At 45.4% G+C, this 16,337-nt stretch overlaps 1 protein-coding gene across 1 annotated transcript in view; it reads right to left on the minus strand.

The window, feature by feature from the left end:
* The window catches only part of ADAMTSL3 (ADAMTS like 3), a 2,298,702-nt gene extending 2,291,296 nt beyond the window's left edge, over nucleotides 1-7,406 (minus strand). Inside the window, exon 1 of the mRNA XM_078684728.1 lies at nucleotides 7,109-7,406. The gene's annotated coding sequence lies outside the window, so the exon portion shown is untranslated. The remainder of the gene's footprint in view (nucleotides 1-7,108) is intronic.
* Between the last annotated feature and the right edge of the window lie 8,931 nt (nucleotides 7,407-16,337).

Genomic DNA, 16,337 nt, shown 5'->3' on the forward strand with positions numbered 1-16,337 from the left:
GGAGTGAAAATTTAATTTTAAATAAAGAAAAAAACACTTTACTTACTTGCGCTCGCCGCATCCGCGAGGTGGGAATCGCTAGTTAGGTGGTTTTATTTTTTTTAATTTAATTTTCCCTCTGCATCATCTGTCGACTATCCCCACCACACCCCTCCCCACTGCTCTTACCTGCATGGGACACTCCTGGGTGGGGGATGTTGTTTGACAAAGCAGGAGCACCACATGATCCCCCATGCTTTTAAATGGGGTTTAGCGAGTGCCAGGGAATGGGACTTGGCTTCACTGCACCCCATTATCAAAGTGATTTTCCTGGTCACTTTTCCAGTCAGTAAAAACATGTCCATTATTACCACCCTGCAGACTCAGGCCAGTCATGATTGAGCAGAGGAAATCCCACATGGAAATCCTTCACAACCCAACTCGTAATTTGGGCCCCTTGTGCTTTGCCTTATCCCTAATGCCAGGTACAGCCCATTGTTGAGGGTTGAACAAAAATCAGCCTGACAGACACTCTTCATGTTTGCATAAGGCAGCCAAGTGCTACACATGCGCTAAATGTGCAGGCGCTTGGTGCATGCTGAACTTTGCCGAGCTGAAGATTTAACAGCCCAGAAGGCGTGACCTCCTCAGCCGTGCAAAGCATTACAAGGTCCTCCCCTTCAGGCGTCACCAATAGACGCGGACCTGGGCAATTCAGTTGTTAGCCGTAAAGTGCCCATGGCGACTGTCCATTAGGGATGCCTCATCACAGAGTGGGGTGGATTCAGAATGTCTCAATGACCCTAACCCATCGCTGGCAAGTAAGGGAAGGTCCTCCTCTTATTGGCTGATGCTTGATAATGTCAGCCAATGAGAAGAGGAGGTGCAGTCTTTCTGCAGTCTCTTACCCGAAGGCTCCAGGAACCACGAAGCTTCCCTCCTGCCACCCGATGTCAATGCCGTGGCTTGGTTTATTTTAATTTTTTTATGTTGGGTGTGTAGTTATATGTATGTGTATTTGTGTGTGTGTGCGTTATGGATGGATGTGCACATGCATGTGGGCTTGCGAATTATGGGTGTATGTGTATGAGCTTGTGAGTGGATAGGTGTGAGTAAATGTGCATGTGTGTGTGCGTGCACAAGTAGCCCATCTCTCTACTTAGGAACATTACCAGCTGCCACTCCCTAATGTCCTTCCCATGAAGTTCTTTCATACTTATGATGCCTTCTGTTGGTGTCATGCTCTATTCCCAATGGCCTTGCTTTGATGCACTGCACTATATATGATGTACTTCCATTATGTTGTATCCTTAGGTCTGAAGCGAATCCCTGCTCTCCTTGATACTCTATACTCTGGTCCACCAGAACTGTGGGGCAACAGAATACAAACTTTTGCAGCAGTGTTGACTAAAATATACAGCAAGAGAAGGCCAATTATTTGGGGGAAATGTGGCACATTCTGGGGCAATATTATTTCACTTTTTTGCCATTTTAACAAACTTTAATGTTATGTCTGCAAAGGATTCACCCTAAAATACAGCAATCAACAATTAATACCACTGTGCTGGACTGCTGCTTTTAAGAAATCCTACTATCCCCTCCATAGTGACGCCCGCCGCAGCAGATCAAGCCTGCCCCGATAGCAATCACACCCTCCCTTCCCGGACTCCTAGCAAAGTCCACCCTACCACCCAATCCTCCATAACTCCCAGCTCCATCCACCCCAACCCTCTTACCCCTCCCCCCACATATATCCGCTCTCTGCACTCCAGAGCCTCCAAAATAATTCAAAGCGTCCACTCCTCTATCCTCGACCTAACAAACCTCCTCCACCTTGCCGAATCAGCCTTCGCAAACCTCATGCCTCAGCGATCTCTCCCGCCCATCCCTGAACTTCTCAAACGCCCGCTACCAACAGCTTTAAGACATCTTCGCCCTTGCAAGCACACTAGCTGTCTATCCGAGGAGGAAATCCTTGACCTCGCCTGCTCATATAACCTTCGCCCAATCACCACCGATTCCCCTGACCTCACCGAAATCGAAATCCTGGATATTCTTAAAGACCTCAACCCAGCCCCTATCCCTCCCTGCCTACCGGACGCAAGTACCGCACACCCCATCTGCACGGTCGCTATCGATCCACACAGACTGGCCCCCCTCTGCAATAGAAGGGCGATCAGAAGCAATATTGCACCTGTACCCCTGACTGCCCCAACTCCCACCACCACTTCCCTCCCGGTCTGACGGGGCTCTTAATCAATTGCCGATCGGCAGTAAAGCATGCCGCCGATGTCGCTGCTCTCATCCTAAACAATAACACCAACTTAGCCATCCTAACTGAATCATGGCTCAATGATGCATCATCCCCTTGCCTCGACCTCTTAGTCCCCCCCAATTTTAACATTACCAGACTAGACAGACCGCTTAACAAAAAAGGTGGTGGAATTGCTTGCATCTATCGCTCTAACCTCCTTGTCTCAGAGCTTCCAACGGATACCACTGATTCCTGCAAATATCTAGCCCTCTCAGTCTGGAGCAACACCACCCTCCTGTGCAACCTGCACACTTTTTACCACCCCCCTGGCAATAACAATCAATTCACTGACTACCTCATGGAAATTATCACGGCTAAGAACTCCCCCAACTCCAAAGACATCTTCCTTGGTGACTTCAACCTGCACTGGAACGACCATAAAGATCCACATGTCAACGCCATTAAAGACCTCATGGCTGATCTAGCCCTGACCCACGCTTGCCTACTCCCTACCCACTCGAAAGGGACTACTCTCGACTGGATCATCCCTAATGAGAAAACTGTCAAGATCATATCCACCGACCCCTGCGACTGGTCAGACCACCATGCCATCGCCTTTCTTCTACCCTGCACCCTCAAAACTTGGGCTCCTCAACCAGTGCTCCCAAAACGCTGGGTCAGAGACACCAAAAACCTAGACCTAATTGAACTTGAGTCACGTTGCAAATCTGACCTCCCACCCCCTCCCCACATCACCTCGGCCAGTGACCTCAATGATCACTACACTGTTTCGATGTCGAACATTTTGGATGACCTCGCCCCTCTTAAACTAAAAAGGACTCAAGTCAAAGACAGAAACCCATGGTTCACTGGCTCCCTTAATAACGAGAGAAGATGTCTCCAGATTCTTTCGGCTTGACGGAAGAGTAAACACCCATCTGCAGATCACCTGAAACTTCTTCGCCAGGCCAGAAATGCTCACAACAAAAACATCCTCAATTCAAAATAAGAGTTTTTCAGAGTGGAACCAGGAAATGCTCAGAACAGGCCTCGCAAACTCTTTGAGATGATCAAACCCCAGTCGAACAAACTGTCCAAAACAACGAAAGAAAACCCCAAGTCTCTCATCTCCTCCGAAGATTTCTCCTCGTTCTTCGCAAACAAAATCATCACCTTAGATACCGAACTCAAAGCTGCCTCACTCTCCCCAAAAAACACTGACCATCCGCCTCCTCCATCACTGCTACTGACACCGACCTCACCCAAGAACCTAGTGCACTGGTCTGAATTCTTACCCTACGATGAAGACTCTGTCGCAAATATCCTCTCCTCCTTAAACCCGAACAACCATTTCAACGACCCGCTCCCCTCGAACTGTCTTGCGACGATTACCAAATCCATTATCCCTTGCTGGACCGCGATAATCAACGCCTCTCTCCGACAGGGATCCATACCAATCTCACTGAAAGCAGGACAAGTTCTCCCTATTCTGAAAAAGTAATCACTGGACCCAATCTCCCCAAACAACTTTAGACCTATCTCCAACATTCCCCTCTTGGCAAAAGTGTTGGAAAAGTGTGTTCACATACAGCTAAGTCGCCACATCAGCAACTTCTATCTACTCGATGACTGCCAATCCGGCTTCCGACCAGGACACAGCACTGAAACCACCATGCTCCACGTTGTCGACGATGCTCTTCAAGCCCTGGACCAAGACAAAACTTGTCTCCTAATCCTTCTGGATCTATCCTCGTCCTTCGATACTGTCAACCACGAGATGCTACTCGAACGCCTCAAACTTAGGATGGGTCTAGACGGCACAGTACTCGACTGGTTTAGTTTGTACCTCCAAAACAGATCTCAGAGATTCCTAATCAATGGCGAACTTTCCTCCTCCTCCATGGTCACAGTGGGAGTCCCTCAAGGATCAACGTTGTCCCCCACCTTGTTTAATCTCTATCTAGAACCCCTTGCTGAAATCCTCCGCAATGCTAATATCTTCTTCCATATGTACGCTGATAATACTCAGATCTACATTAAAATCTCATCTCTTGCGGAGATCTTCACCATGAATGAGGCCCTGAAGTTGACCGTCCGTTGGCTAGCCTCAAACCAACTCAAACTCAATGCTAACAAAACTGAATTCCTTCTAATCTCCCCGCCCAAGAGCAACTCTGAGATACAGACTTGGATCAAAGCTATCACAGCCCTAAACTGTTCCCCGACCATAGTGGACTCTGCTTAATCACTGGGAATCACCTTGGATTACAACCTAAACATGCGAAACCACATTAACTCAATGGCCAAATCTGCCAGATTCCACCTGAGCTACCTATGGAAACTGAAACCATTTCTAGCTACCACCGACCTAAAACTAGCAGTACAATCTCTAGTCATCTCTCGGTTGGAATATGGATGCTCCACCCTCTCTGGTTTACCCAAGATCCCTCTGGCACCTTTAAAAGCCTGCCTCAATGCAGCTGCCAGACTACTTACGGGCTCTAGAAAATTTGATCACATCACCCCCCACCTGAAAGCGTTGAACTGGCTCCCTCTCGAGGCTACGATTCACCTCAAGTTGGCACGCATCACGCACAAGGCCCTACACACCAACTCCCCTGCGTATCTTGCACAGAAGCTTGCAATATCCGGAGGAAGCAGAAACTCTCGATCGGCAAATACCTTCCTACTCCGGCCTGCACGTTTTAAGAAAAAAAAACTACAATCGCTCTTTCACCGGGTCTGCTCCAAGAATATGGAACGCCTTCCCGCCTGACATTAGAAATATCCACTCCTTGGCACGCTTTAAAAAAGAAGCCAAATCCTTCCTCATGACCAAATTCCTTGGCTAACCTGCTCCACAAGCACCGAGAGACTGATTACCTTTGTGATACCCTGTTCTATTGTATGATACCCTGTGCTATTGTATGATCCCGACTCTGTAAAGATCACTGTGTCAATGTATGACCATTTATTCTGGAAAATGTTCCTATATACCTTTTCACCCCCTCCCTCCTTGCACATACCCCTTTGACTCCCTGCCTACCATATGACCCCTGTTTCTGTATTCCCCCCAGATTTATTGTTATCATTTGTCAACCGATCTTTCTGTATTACTCTTGAACCTGTAAAGCGCTCTGATACCCTCACGGGTCAAGTTTGCACTCTATAAAACTTTAAAATAAATAAATAAATAAAAATAAATAATTTTAATCTGTTTGACTTAGAAACACATTTGTTGTTGAAAACTGCAAACTCGGCAAGTATGATAAATCCAGAGGTATACAGAAAATGCAGCTACTGCATCAGAATCACCTTATGCCTACATCAGTGCTTTAAATGGGACGGTACTATCCGGTACTGAGTACCAGCACTTTATTATTTTGAGAGGGAGAGTACCGGCACTTCTCAAGGGTGACGTAATACTTTTAATTGAAGAGTACCGGCACTTCTCAGAAACAAGCAGGTTCTCTGGCACAGAGTACCTGCACTTGCATTTTTCCATTTCAAGCATTGGCCTACAGTGAAGCAGGTACCCCATTACAGAAGCTTTTTCACTTATGCCTTATTCTAATATCCTGATCTCTGCATTCTTGGTGACATATAATTTTTCTGATGCTTTTCCATTAGCACGTTGTCCTGTCATTGATACTTTCTCTTGGTGCCCTAACTTATACATGAAACACTCCCCCGTACTTTGCTTAACCCTATACACCTTTACCTTCACACTTGTTACGTTTATGATATCCGTGTGCCTGAAATCCGCACTACCTCATGTCATATGTTGCTCTCCTCAAACCCTGCCTACACGAAATAGTACTTTACACTTAATCTCTATAACCCATGCCTCCCAGCTTGAGCCCTGATCAATGACCCTTACGAGATTCCCTTCGTCCTGTATCTTGGTCTCGCCCTGATGACCTATATCGAGGGCCACTGGAATTATGCGATTGTGCTGCTGCAGTGATTTTTGCATAATTATAGATTTGCTGCATTTGCCACATAATCCATCATCTGCTGCATAATCTGTAGATTTTAACAAATAACAACAACAAAAGTTTCTAGCTCAATCGGTTCAAAAGTTACTAAAAACTCAGTGGCACGTGTTGCTGTACAGGAGGTGGTCTTTTGCCGGGTCACCTTTCTATGGTTTATTGCTTGATTCAACTGGTATTAATGAGGTGCACCCAATGTCCATACAGTGTTAACAAGTGTGAAATGTACAAAATAACGAAGTAAAACTATTTAAAAATGTGCAGCATTACACCGCATAATTTGCCTTCTCTGGCCGTATAATTTACTCATCCTTGCCACAAAATGTGCCTCTTTCCTACCGCATAATCCCAGTGGCCCTGCCTATTCCCGATGGTCAGAGAATGATGCCACTCTTCTGGTGTCAGGCCCAAATCAATGTTGTCTCTTTTCTAGTGTCAGGCCCCATCCCTGTTTTCCTATCACAGATGTTCTATCCCTGAGATTCTGTCACTGGTCGCTCATTCGGTGCCTTATGCTCTGCTTAGGTTCACAAAAATAGACAGAAGTTACAACCTAATTTCTAAACCCGCGCACATGTCAGCTTCTCCTCCCATCCAGTCTTCAAACAGCTGCCCTGCCACCTCCCTACCCTTTACCGGGAATAAACATAACCCTCATTTCTGAAATCCGTTTTCAGGCGTAGCAACGTCAAAAGGAAGGCATGGAAAGCATGCCTGCCCCTGCCGGAGCAGCTAGTATTTCCCTGCAGCTACGACTGCGCCGCAGTCATTTCAGAGCAAATCATTGCTGGACATACAGTTACAAATAGTCTCCAAAGTTTTGGAAGCAGAGCTAAGGAATGGCGCCAATCTATTACGCATGCTATTAGCCGCCACTCACCTCCACAGACGCGCTGTCAGAGCGTCCTGCCGCTGAGTGGTCCAAAATTAGAAGAAATACAAGTATCTCGCCAGTTGTCTAAGAGAGAAACGACATCTTCAAAGTTCAAGGTGAATACGCAAGAAAGGAGTCATGAGGAGAAAGCTTGCCATTGCGAGCCCGAGGCAGGCTGGAGCGCCCTCGGGTCAGTTCTAGCGCTGTGCCGCCGCTACTGCTGCCGCTGTGCCCGGAGCCCCTGCTGCACGAGTCAAGTGGCTCAGAGTGAGTGATAAAACGTCTGCAGCTGCAGTGCTTGCAGGAAGGGCCTGCAGATGTGAAGCCCGCGGTCGCCACCTTCTGTCAGAACGGGGAGATGCAACCTAACCCGAACACAAGGCAATATAATACGGACTGAGAATCGCAGCAAAGTTCAGCTGCGGCGTCAATATTTCCCAATACAGGTGAAGCGCTAAGGCTGTGCAATCCATCCTCTTTGTAGACGCATTAAATAGCTTGGAGGTTTATAAAGCCTGCTGCAGAGTATTTTGTGTGTAACCTAAAGATCACAGATGCTATGCATCCGTTGCAAACACCTACATTTAATCTGCAAAACATAAATTCGAATGTTTGTATATTTTTACTCAATCTTTCATTTTTTTGTAGTTCACAGGACATGTACCATTTAACCCTTTCAATTGTGTAGTAGTTAACACCCATCTTTAAAGGCCTAAACTAAACTATCACGTTTATTAGTGTGCTACTTAAACACTTGATATGTGTGTGTATTATTAGACCTAGTACGTAGTTTACATAAGCTATATAACCAAGTCGCATACATAGCTTGGGAAAGTACGCCGTTATCATATCACGGAGCATATTTTGGCCAATCCGAGAAGGGACACACACAGAGTTTCTTTACTTCCACTTGAAGGCTAATGTGTCCCGAGTGCAAAACGTTGCAGTATCAAGCTGTTCTAACTTTGTCTTTCCACACCTGTCCCCAGCCGGGCGCGTCTGAGAAGTGGGAAACCTTGAAGCTGGGTTTCTGACAAGGAGCTGGGCTTCTGAGAAGGAAATGAGCGCCTCCTCCGAACTTGAAGGCTCTTGCGGAGAATGGTATAGCAGCACACACTGACTTTTTGCATTTTCTCCTTGCTGCTATGGTCTTGTCATACAGTTCATAGACTTTATTTCGATAAAAATATCACAAAAGTCGCTACATGACACAATAGTGGTGAATTAAAACACAGTATAAAAGTCTTTTGTAGTGTAGTTCCTATCATCCCAATAGGCTCTGCGCATTGGAATAATACCTACAGCAGTAAAGGCCTAGGCCAGACGTTAACTAGGTCTACTACTGTCGACACTAGACTTAAAGTTTTGGGTTTGCCAGCTTAGCTCAGAGTTCACTAGAAACTTTCTCGAATGTTCAAGGAGGACTTAACTTCCCTGATTAGACAAGAAGGGATTTAGTTTCTGACAACCATAGAACATGACAACTTTGCTCTCCCCTAATCAAGAGTAAATCTCGAGAGTCGTGTGAACAAAAGGCAATTTATTTTACTCAGTCAGTACGTGCATTCTTAGTCTCCTCAGAATGTAGAGAAAAGGAAGAGACGGGCGTGTTCAATAAAAAGGTGTTATTTATTGATCAGTCTCTTTTCTCATACAAGAGAAATGGATCGATATTATTGCAATACTTATAGCTAAGTAAAGTGCATACATTAAAAGCAATAGTATAAAATAATACTGTAAAAACATTGATATGGTTTCTAAGCCATATGATGTTTTAAAATGAATAAAATATATTACATACACATATATACATTTGACTAAACGTACTCAACTGGTGTTTCTAAATACGCCTACCCCGTTTACCTGACCTAAGTCTAATACGAGGGCGGGAATAGAAAGTTACAGTTTAAGTTAAGTTTGTTTTTGCCAAGTGAATAACTAAAGAATTCTCTGTGAGGGGTTATTCAGTTCTGTACCTGGAAGTTAGGATGAATGAGGAATGGTATCTCTCTCTCTGGTCTCGATATTCCAGGCTGCCTGCGAGGGCTGCCCAGAAACGCCGGTGCTGGATTCTCGGCAGGAGAAAGCAGCGCGTCTCTCAGCGCGTCAGGAAGGCGGGGCTGCTGCCAGCGGGGTCTGCTCTGCTCTTGGCCTCGGCAAGTATGGCTGCTCCGTCTCGTCACCACGCGTGTGTTTGCATAGGGCAAGATCGGTAATATTTATACCTTTAAGGTGCCGAGATTGACGTAAGGATGGACATAGATACGTCAATAAGGATGTCATACGACTTGCTCGTTAGCACATTCTTTTACTGAAGTTCTCGGTGAAATCAAAACAATGGCCGCAGGGTTTTGCCCAGGTTGTCATAGGTTTGATTTGTTATGAGAACTCCGTATGCCTTATCAGGGGCTGGAGGAATATCGCTTGTCTAATTAGATCGCAAGCGTTATGACCTAATCAGATAACACGTTCCTGTGCCGTAGTGTGACTGCGTCAGATAACGGTATCTGCATCATGGGGGTTTTCTGCCTCATGGGCTGACTGCTAGTTAACTTGTTGGTTTGTTTAACTAGAATAGGGTCAGGAATAGGGGGATCGATTCAGAACCTATAGGAATACATGACACTTTAAGACAATTACATTAACATTAAATCACTTGTATTCCGTTAACAACAAGGTTTACATTAAATACTTTAAAAATCTTAATAATACGGATAGAACTCCTAATACATGAAGCGTTTATAACATTTCATTCACCAGCGCAGCAAAGCGGAATTACCAATGGACTATGTGCAAAATGTGCATTAGACGCCAGTTTATAAAGTGCATTGTGCGGGAGACATTATATAACCAATCATTCCACAGGGTAACCTATTTGAAGTGTTTATTATTCTTGCCTGTCATTAGATACTTAAATGTGCTTTGAACGAATAACCCACATCCGTCCCAAAAATGTTGCGACAGCAATAACTATCGGTTCTTCCAATGAGGTGGTCAGAATCCGCACTGCCTCATTACTCATCCTAGTTCCCATATTCTGGTAGACTGGTTTCAGCCATCTTAGCCTTGGTCTATAATAGGCTGGGCAGGCAATTAAAATATGAGCCACCGTCTCCACCTGATCTAAACAGTAGGGACAGGTATCATCATTCAAACCTGTCCATTTCTTAGTGAAAGCCTTAATAGGTAGGGAGCCCACCCTAATTTGGTGGTATAGTTTTCTTTCATTTGGAACAGTAATTAAGTCCCAATAGTCCTCAAAATTGGCTTCATGTTTTTGTACAAGAAATGATATACGCAATGACGGCCCATTTGAAGACGCATAACGCATTGCTGTGACCATCTTCCAATAGGCTGCCTTGAGCTCTATCTTAGATGGAAATACTGTGCCCCCTGGATCTGTCCATAAATTGCTCATGCCCATCCCAATGAGTGAGTCCCTCACACACGTAAGCCATGGAATTTTGTTGGACACGTCCGAATTCTTGACATCGTTTAGAGCCAACGCGTAGTGTTGTAACTCGGGGGTCACCCATATACTCCTCCAGTATGCGATTGGCCTAAACTTTGCCACATCCTTAATAGAGTGACAACCCAAGTCCAAGAACAGGGGTAACAGGGGAGTCGACTGAGGGAGCCCAATTAAAGAGCGCAAGAACTTGTTTTGACCTAGTACCAAGTTGTCTAAATTAGCAAAGCCCCACAATTCAGCCCCGTAAAGAATGGAAGCACCAATTTTGGTGTTATATATTTGGAGTACCGGGGCTATTGGTTTGGTGTAGGATGCTTTGTGCTCTTTGATCAAGGCACCCGACAATTGGGCATGCTTAGCTGTAAGAAGATCAACTTGCAGTTTCCAGGTAACTTTATGGTCAATATGTACCCCCAGATATGAGAATGTATCTGCCTGTTCCAATTGCCCATCTGTCATAGCGACACTACCAACAATCCGCTTGTGCTTATGCAGGATCATGTACTTGGTTTTGTCCACATTAATTATTAGTTCATGATCCCTACAAAACAACTCAAATCTTGTAAGGGCTCTTTGTAGACCCATCCGAGTCTTGGAGAGAATGAGGGTATCGTCGGCAAACATAAGTAGGGGGATCCTTATGCCTGCTAGGGAGGAGGCGTCTGTTGGAAAATCCTCAAAATAGCTCACCACACTGTTTATGTATAACGAAAACAAAGTTGGGGCTAAGACGCACCCTTGCCTTACACCTTTTTAGATTGGAAATGTATCTGTAAGGCTCCCATCGGCACCCCATCTCACCTGCGCATAGCTTGCAGTGTGAAACCGTACCAGCATGGACAAAATGTCCCTATGGTCTTATCACACGCTGGTGGGAAACTTGGGGACTATTGGTCAGGGCTCAGAACTCAGATAGCTGTTGGAGTCTTGTTTCTAAGTCATGGAATCATCCCACCCAAAGATCAGCAAGTGTAGGATTATGTCAATACTGACCATATAGTTCGTTTCCAGGCTCAGTCATTTATAGAGTCGGCGAAGCGACAACGCTGTATCGTACCCGAAGAAGCAGTCACATCAAGCATCTTGCACATATAGAAGAAACATTACATATCATACTACGCCAACAATGGAAAGGTGGAGTCCCTTTTTGTCTTCAACTAAATCATAATGTCATCTTTCAAGGTACTACCTGCCTGCAGATCCCAAGCTAAGTCAGACAGCCTGTCCTTCTGCACATGCGTGGATGTGTGTACACATCCATGAACAAACTGCTCAGAGCTCCTTACCGCAGTCGACCACAGCAGCTTATCTTAGAAGGTGGACTCTAGATGTTACAGCGCTAACCCATTCTCTTTAGAGCATTTCAGCGGTCGAGACTCCATCACAGAGCCCCTCACCAAGTTGGTGTTAAGTTACGGAGGGAGCTAAACTTGAAGGGGATCATTCAGTACAAAAACACCCACTCCGAAATGAAACTAAGGCCTACAAAGATGGGTTAAGTTAATAAAAACACTACTCATTTCAAAGCAGACTGAGAAAAGTCCCCCAAGCAGCTTTATTGAGCGGCCTAGTAAATTCCTTCTGAGTTGTAAATCACAGATTTTTTTTGATTTTCACAAGTCAATCTTAGATTATAGTGTAGATGTTTTATACCTCACTGAAACTTGATTACATGAAGAAGATCAACCTAATCTTAGTGACCTGATTGCAAAAGACCATAAATGCATCTCGGAGCACCAGTTAAATAATAAAGGGGGAGGGCAACGTATATGTGCTAGAATTTTGTTTATTTTGAATATTGCAATACTAGATAACGCAGAAATAATATTTTCTCATAAAGCTTGGCGGAACATTTTCTTTTCCAGATAGTGACAGTAACTTTAGTGATTCATTCACAAACATACAATTTCCTCTAATTACTAATTATAATCATTTTATTATTTTAAGGGAGTTTAACCTCGCGGTTCTTTGTTTACATAAGCTTTTCTGAAAACTTGTTTAACCATAAACGTTCACCAAAATGTTATTGAGGCAGTGCACCAAGAAGGCCACCCATTAAACTTTGTTTTCTCTGTGAAACTCATCCTATAGAAATCAACATACTAATTCCAGTCTTATGGTCAAACTATCATTTCATTTTAATTTGTCTGTTTCAAGATACGGGGAAGTGCTTGTAAATTTTGCCTCAATGATATGTGTGATGTTAATGGAAACATATCCATTTAGAAAATTTTCGGAGCAATATCTTAAGCAATGCACATGAAGAGCTTTCACATCAGGCAGGCCTATTTACAAGCTTCATTGTTTTCCTATTTAAAGTAGTACTACTCATGTCCTACAAAATGCTATTTACAGACCTATGGGCGGAGACTTCCGCCTGTGACTCTACTATCTTCTCTTTGTGGAGTTCTCCATCACAGTGGCAGTAGTAAATGTAGGAGGGACAATGGTGAGTGGTTGAAAATTGGAAAATATTCATTACTAAAAAGGATATTAGGGAAATCTAAGTAGTGGTTTAGGAGGGACATGCTAATAAAAACACATATCCACAAAAGAGTAAGGGAATTGCTATTCAGTAATTATACTTCTAAAGTTAATACAGCCACAAAGATGCCAAAACAGGGGTAAATGTACTCCAGACCAGCTTTGGAGGACATCAAGCGCCACATATGGGCACTCACCGGTACTTGTTATCAAAAAGAGGGGAATACTTGATGGGCTTATACTAGGTCCAGGGTACTTGCCCTAAACACAGTTAAACAAAGAATGGTACGCAGTTCCTAGGTGAAGTATTATTCACCACAAGGAGCCAAGACTGGATTGTCTGGCAAAAGAATGGGGAAAAACAGGGGTCAAATTAAGTAGAGGCGGGGGGGGATTCCTCCTCTCGGAACTAGGGCTCTCACACACCCAGCAAGCTAGGTGTCATGCTTCATCATATGAGCCTGCTCCTCGTTGGGCTGGCGCTGCAATGCCCAATGGGCACCCTTAAAGGGGCTCTTTGTCGGAGATCTTTTGTTCCTTGCCGTAAGGGTACAGTCGGGGTGAGGGGCCTAGTTAGATGTAGATGTGTGTAGTGTGATTAAACAGGTACTGCAACGCACGCCCAAAGAAAACAGTGGAAACTGGGAAATAAAATAACACTCCATAGGAACTAAAAAAATAATTACATTTATTATAAATTAATTAAACACATAGGATGGCAGGCGGAAAACCACCCCGACCGCCATGGTTGCGGAAAACAACCGCCTGCCGGCACCGGGGAAAAACCGGTGCACAAATTAGGATCAACCGCCAAAAAACACCGACTGCGGTGGAACAGGGGAAAGAAAAAATGCCCATAGCGGGCAGAGAGGGTAAAAACCCGTCCGCACTGGTCGGATTTGCGGTGGAAAAACACCAACCCGCCGCAAGTATAGGGGAGACACCGCACAGGAAATTAGTATATCCCCGATGGTCTTGGGGTATATTCCGCTGTTTCTGATCGCCGCGGTTGCAAACAGTGATGAATGGGAGAGCCGGCGGAAGAGCTGCAGCATAGCCACCGCTGCAGACCCTCCTTGACAAATATGGTGGCCAAATGAAAAAACCCACAATAAGGTCACAAAGTGCACACAGCAAACTAGCCATGCCCCCCCAAAACACAAAACACACCCCAATGACACAACCACATGACAAAAAGAAAAACTGATCCCTGGACAACCCGCACAACACACCTGACAGCACTCTCTCATTTGGACACACCCACATAGCTGAGTATAAAACCAGCCCCTTTCCTGACCAGAATCCTTTGCAATACTCAAGAAGTGAAGGGATATACACCACAGCTGGAAGGAGAGGCATAGAACACAACATCACTATCCACACCACACACATCATCACCACCACTACTAACCCCCTGCACATCACACATCATACACATCACTACCACACCCACCACTCACACCCCTGCATCCACAATCACTTTGCACACCACACAGCATGGCAACACATACAATGCTCAAATTCACAGAGACTGAGTTGAAGGTTATGGTAGTTGAGATAGTGAGAGTGGAACCACAATTGTTTGGTAGCATTGTCCAACAGACTCCATTAGCCACAAGAGCACAAATGTGGGCAAGGATAGTCGAGAAGGTCAATGCAGTAGGGACCACACCGCGATCAAAAAAGGAAATCATGAAGCGGTGGCATGACTTGAAGAGGATTGTCAAAAAGAGGAGGAGTAAGAACCGTGAGCTGGCTGACAGGACTGGCGGTGGCCCTCCTATTCCATCAAAACCATTCACTCCATGGGAGGAGAAGGTGCTTGCCATACTGCATCCAGAGAGTCTCACAGGAGTACCTGGAGGAGTGGAGGCTGGTAAGTACAAACAAATGACTACCACCACACTGATATGTACTGTCTTGCACAACTACAAAGCTACACCACCAAGGACAAATTCCATTCATCTGCATCACACAGTCCCAAAAATATGTCTCACAGATCCAACATTCACTCCCTCCCATTCACACCAAACATAGCTAGCAACATTACCATGGGGCCATGTGTACAGACAGCCAGCATTACAACTCCCACCAGGCCCTCTTGTCCCACAGCATTAGTAAGATGGAGCCCTCCCCCACCCCACCCAGAAGCATGTGTCAGCCATTACATTACCCACATCAAACCTACAGGTAGGAAGCCATCTTGCCATGGACGGCTTGGGGTGGGTGGCCTGCACCGCTACTCCCATCATGCCCCCTGTTCTACACCTGAGCAGGATGGAGCACTCCCCCACCCAAAAGCAGTTGGAAACCATTGCAGTACACCAAACAAACTTACAGGTAGGTAGCCATCTTGCCATGGAGGGCGGTTTGGGGGTCAGAGGCTTGCACCACTACTCCCACCATGCCCCCTGTCCCACACCTGAGCAGGATGGAACACTCCCCCACCCAGATGCAGTTGGAAGTCATTGCAGTACAATAAACAAACTTACAGGTAGGTAGACATCTTCACAGTGAGGGTGTTTGTGGGTGGGAGGCCTATCCACTACTCCCACCATGCCCCATGACCCACAATTGTGGAGGATGGAGCACTCCCCCACCCAAAAGCCTTTGGAAGCCATTGCAGTACACCAAACAAACTTACCGGTAGGTAGCCATCTTCACAGTGAGGGTGTTTGGGGGTGGATGGCCTGCACTACTACTCCCACCATGCACCCTTGTCCCCAGTACAGCAAGATAGGGCTACCTATACCACCCAGATGCATGTGGCATCTAATGGATCACCACAAACATACTAAGAGGTAGGTAGACATATTATTCTGTCTTGTGCCACCACTGAGCAGGATATAAGCCTCCACCACGCATACACAGATGTGTCACATAACAAAACCAAATGTGAAAACATAACAGGTAAGTAGCCAGTACGTGCACCTAGCCATTCATCATAACAAATGGTGCTATATGGCAACACCAGCCCTCTCATTGCACAAATATGTACACCGATCCTATTGCCACGCACAGTGTGCACACAGCTAAGCAAAGGAAACTGTCACAGCAATCAAAGTGTGACACACCAATGCACATGTAGAAGAAAGTCTGTGCACAATCTTGCACAGCACTGATTGACATGTGCAGTGCCATGGGGCCAGAGCAACTAGGACTATATGAAAACAAAGAAAGCACGATTGGTGGTATAAATCCATATATGCACATGACAAGACAAAGGTATGCAGGAGATGACACTGGCCAATTCATGCCCAGATGTAACGTCTGCCAGGT

The sequence above is a fragment of the Lissotriton helveticus genome, chromosome 3_2, assembly GCF_964261635.1.
Source record: "Lissotriton helveticus chromosome 3_2, aLisHel1.1, whole genome shotgun sequence".
Classification (NCBI taxonomy): Eukaryota; Metazoa; Chordata; class Amphibia; order Caudata; family Salamandridae; genus Lissotriton; species Lissotriton helveticus.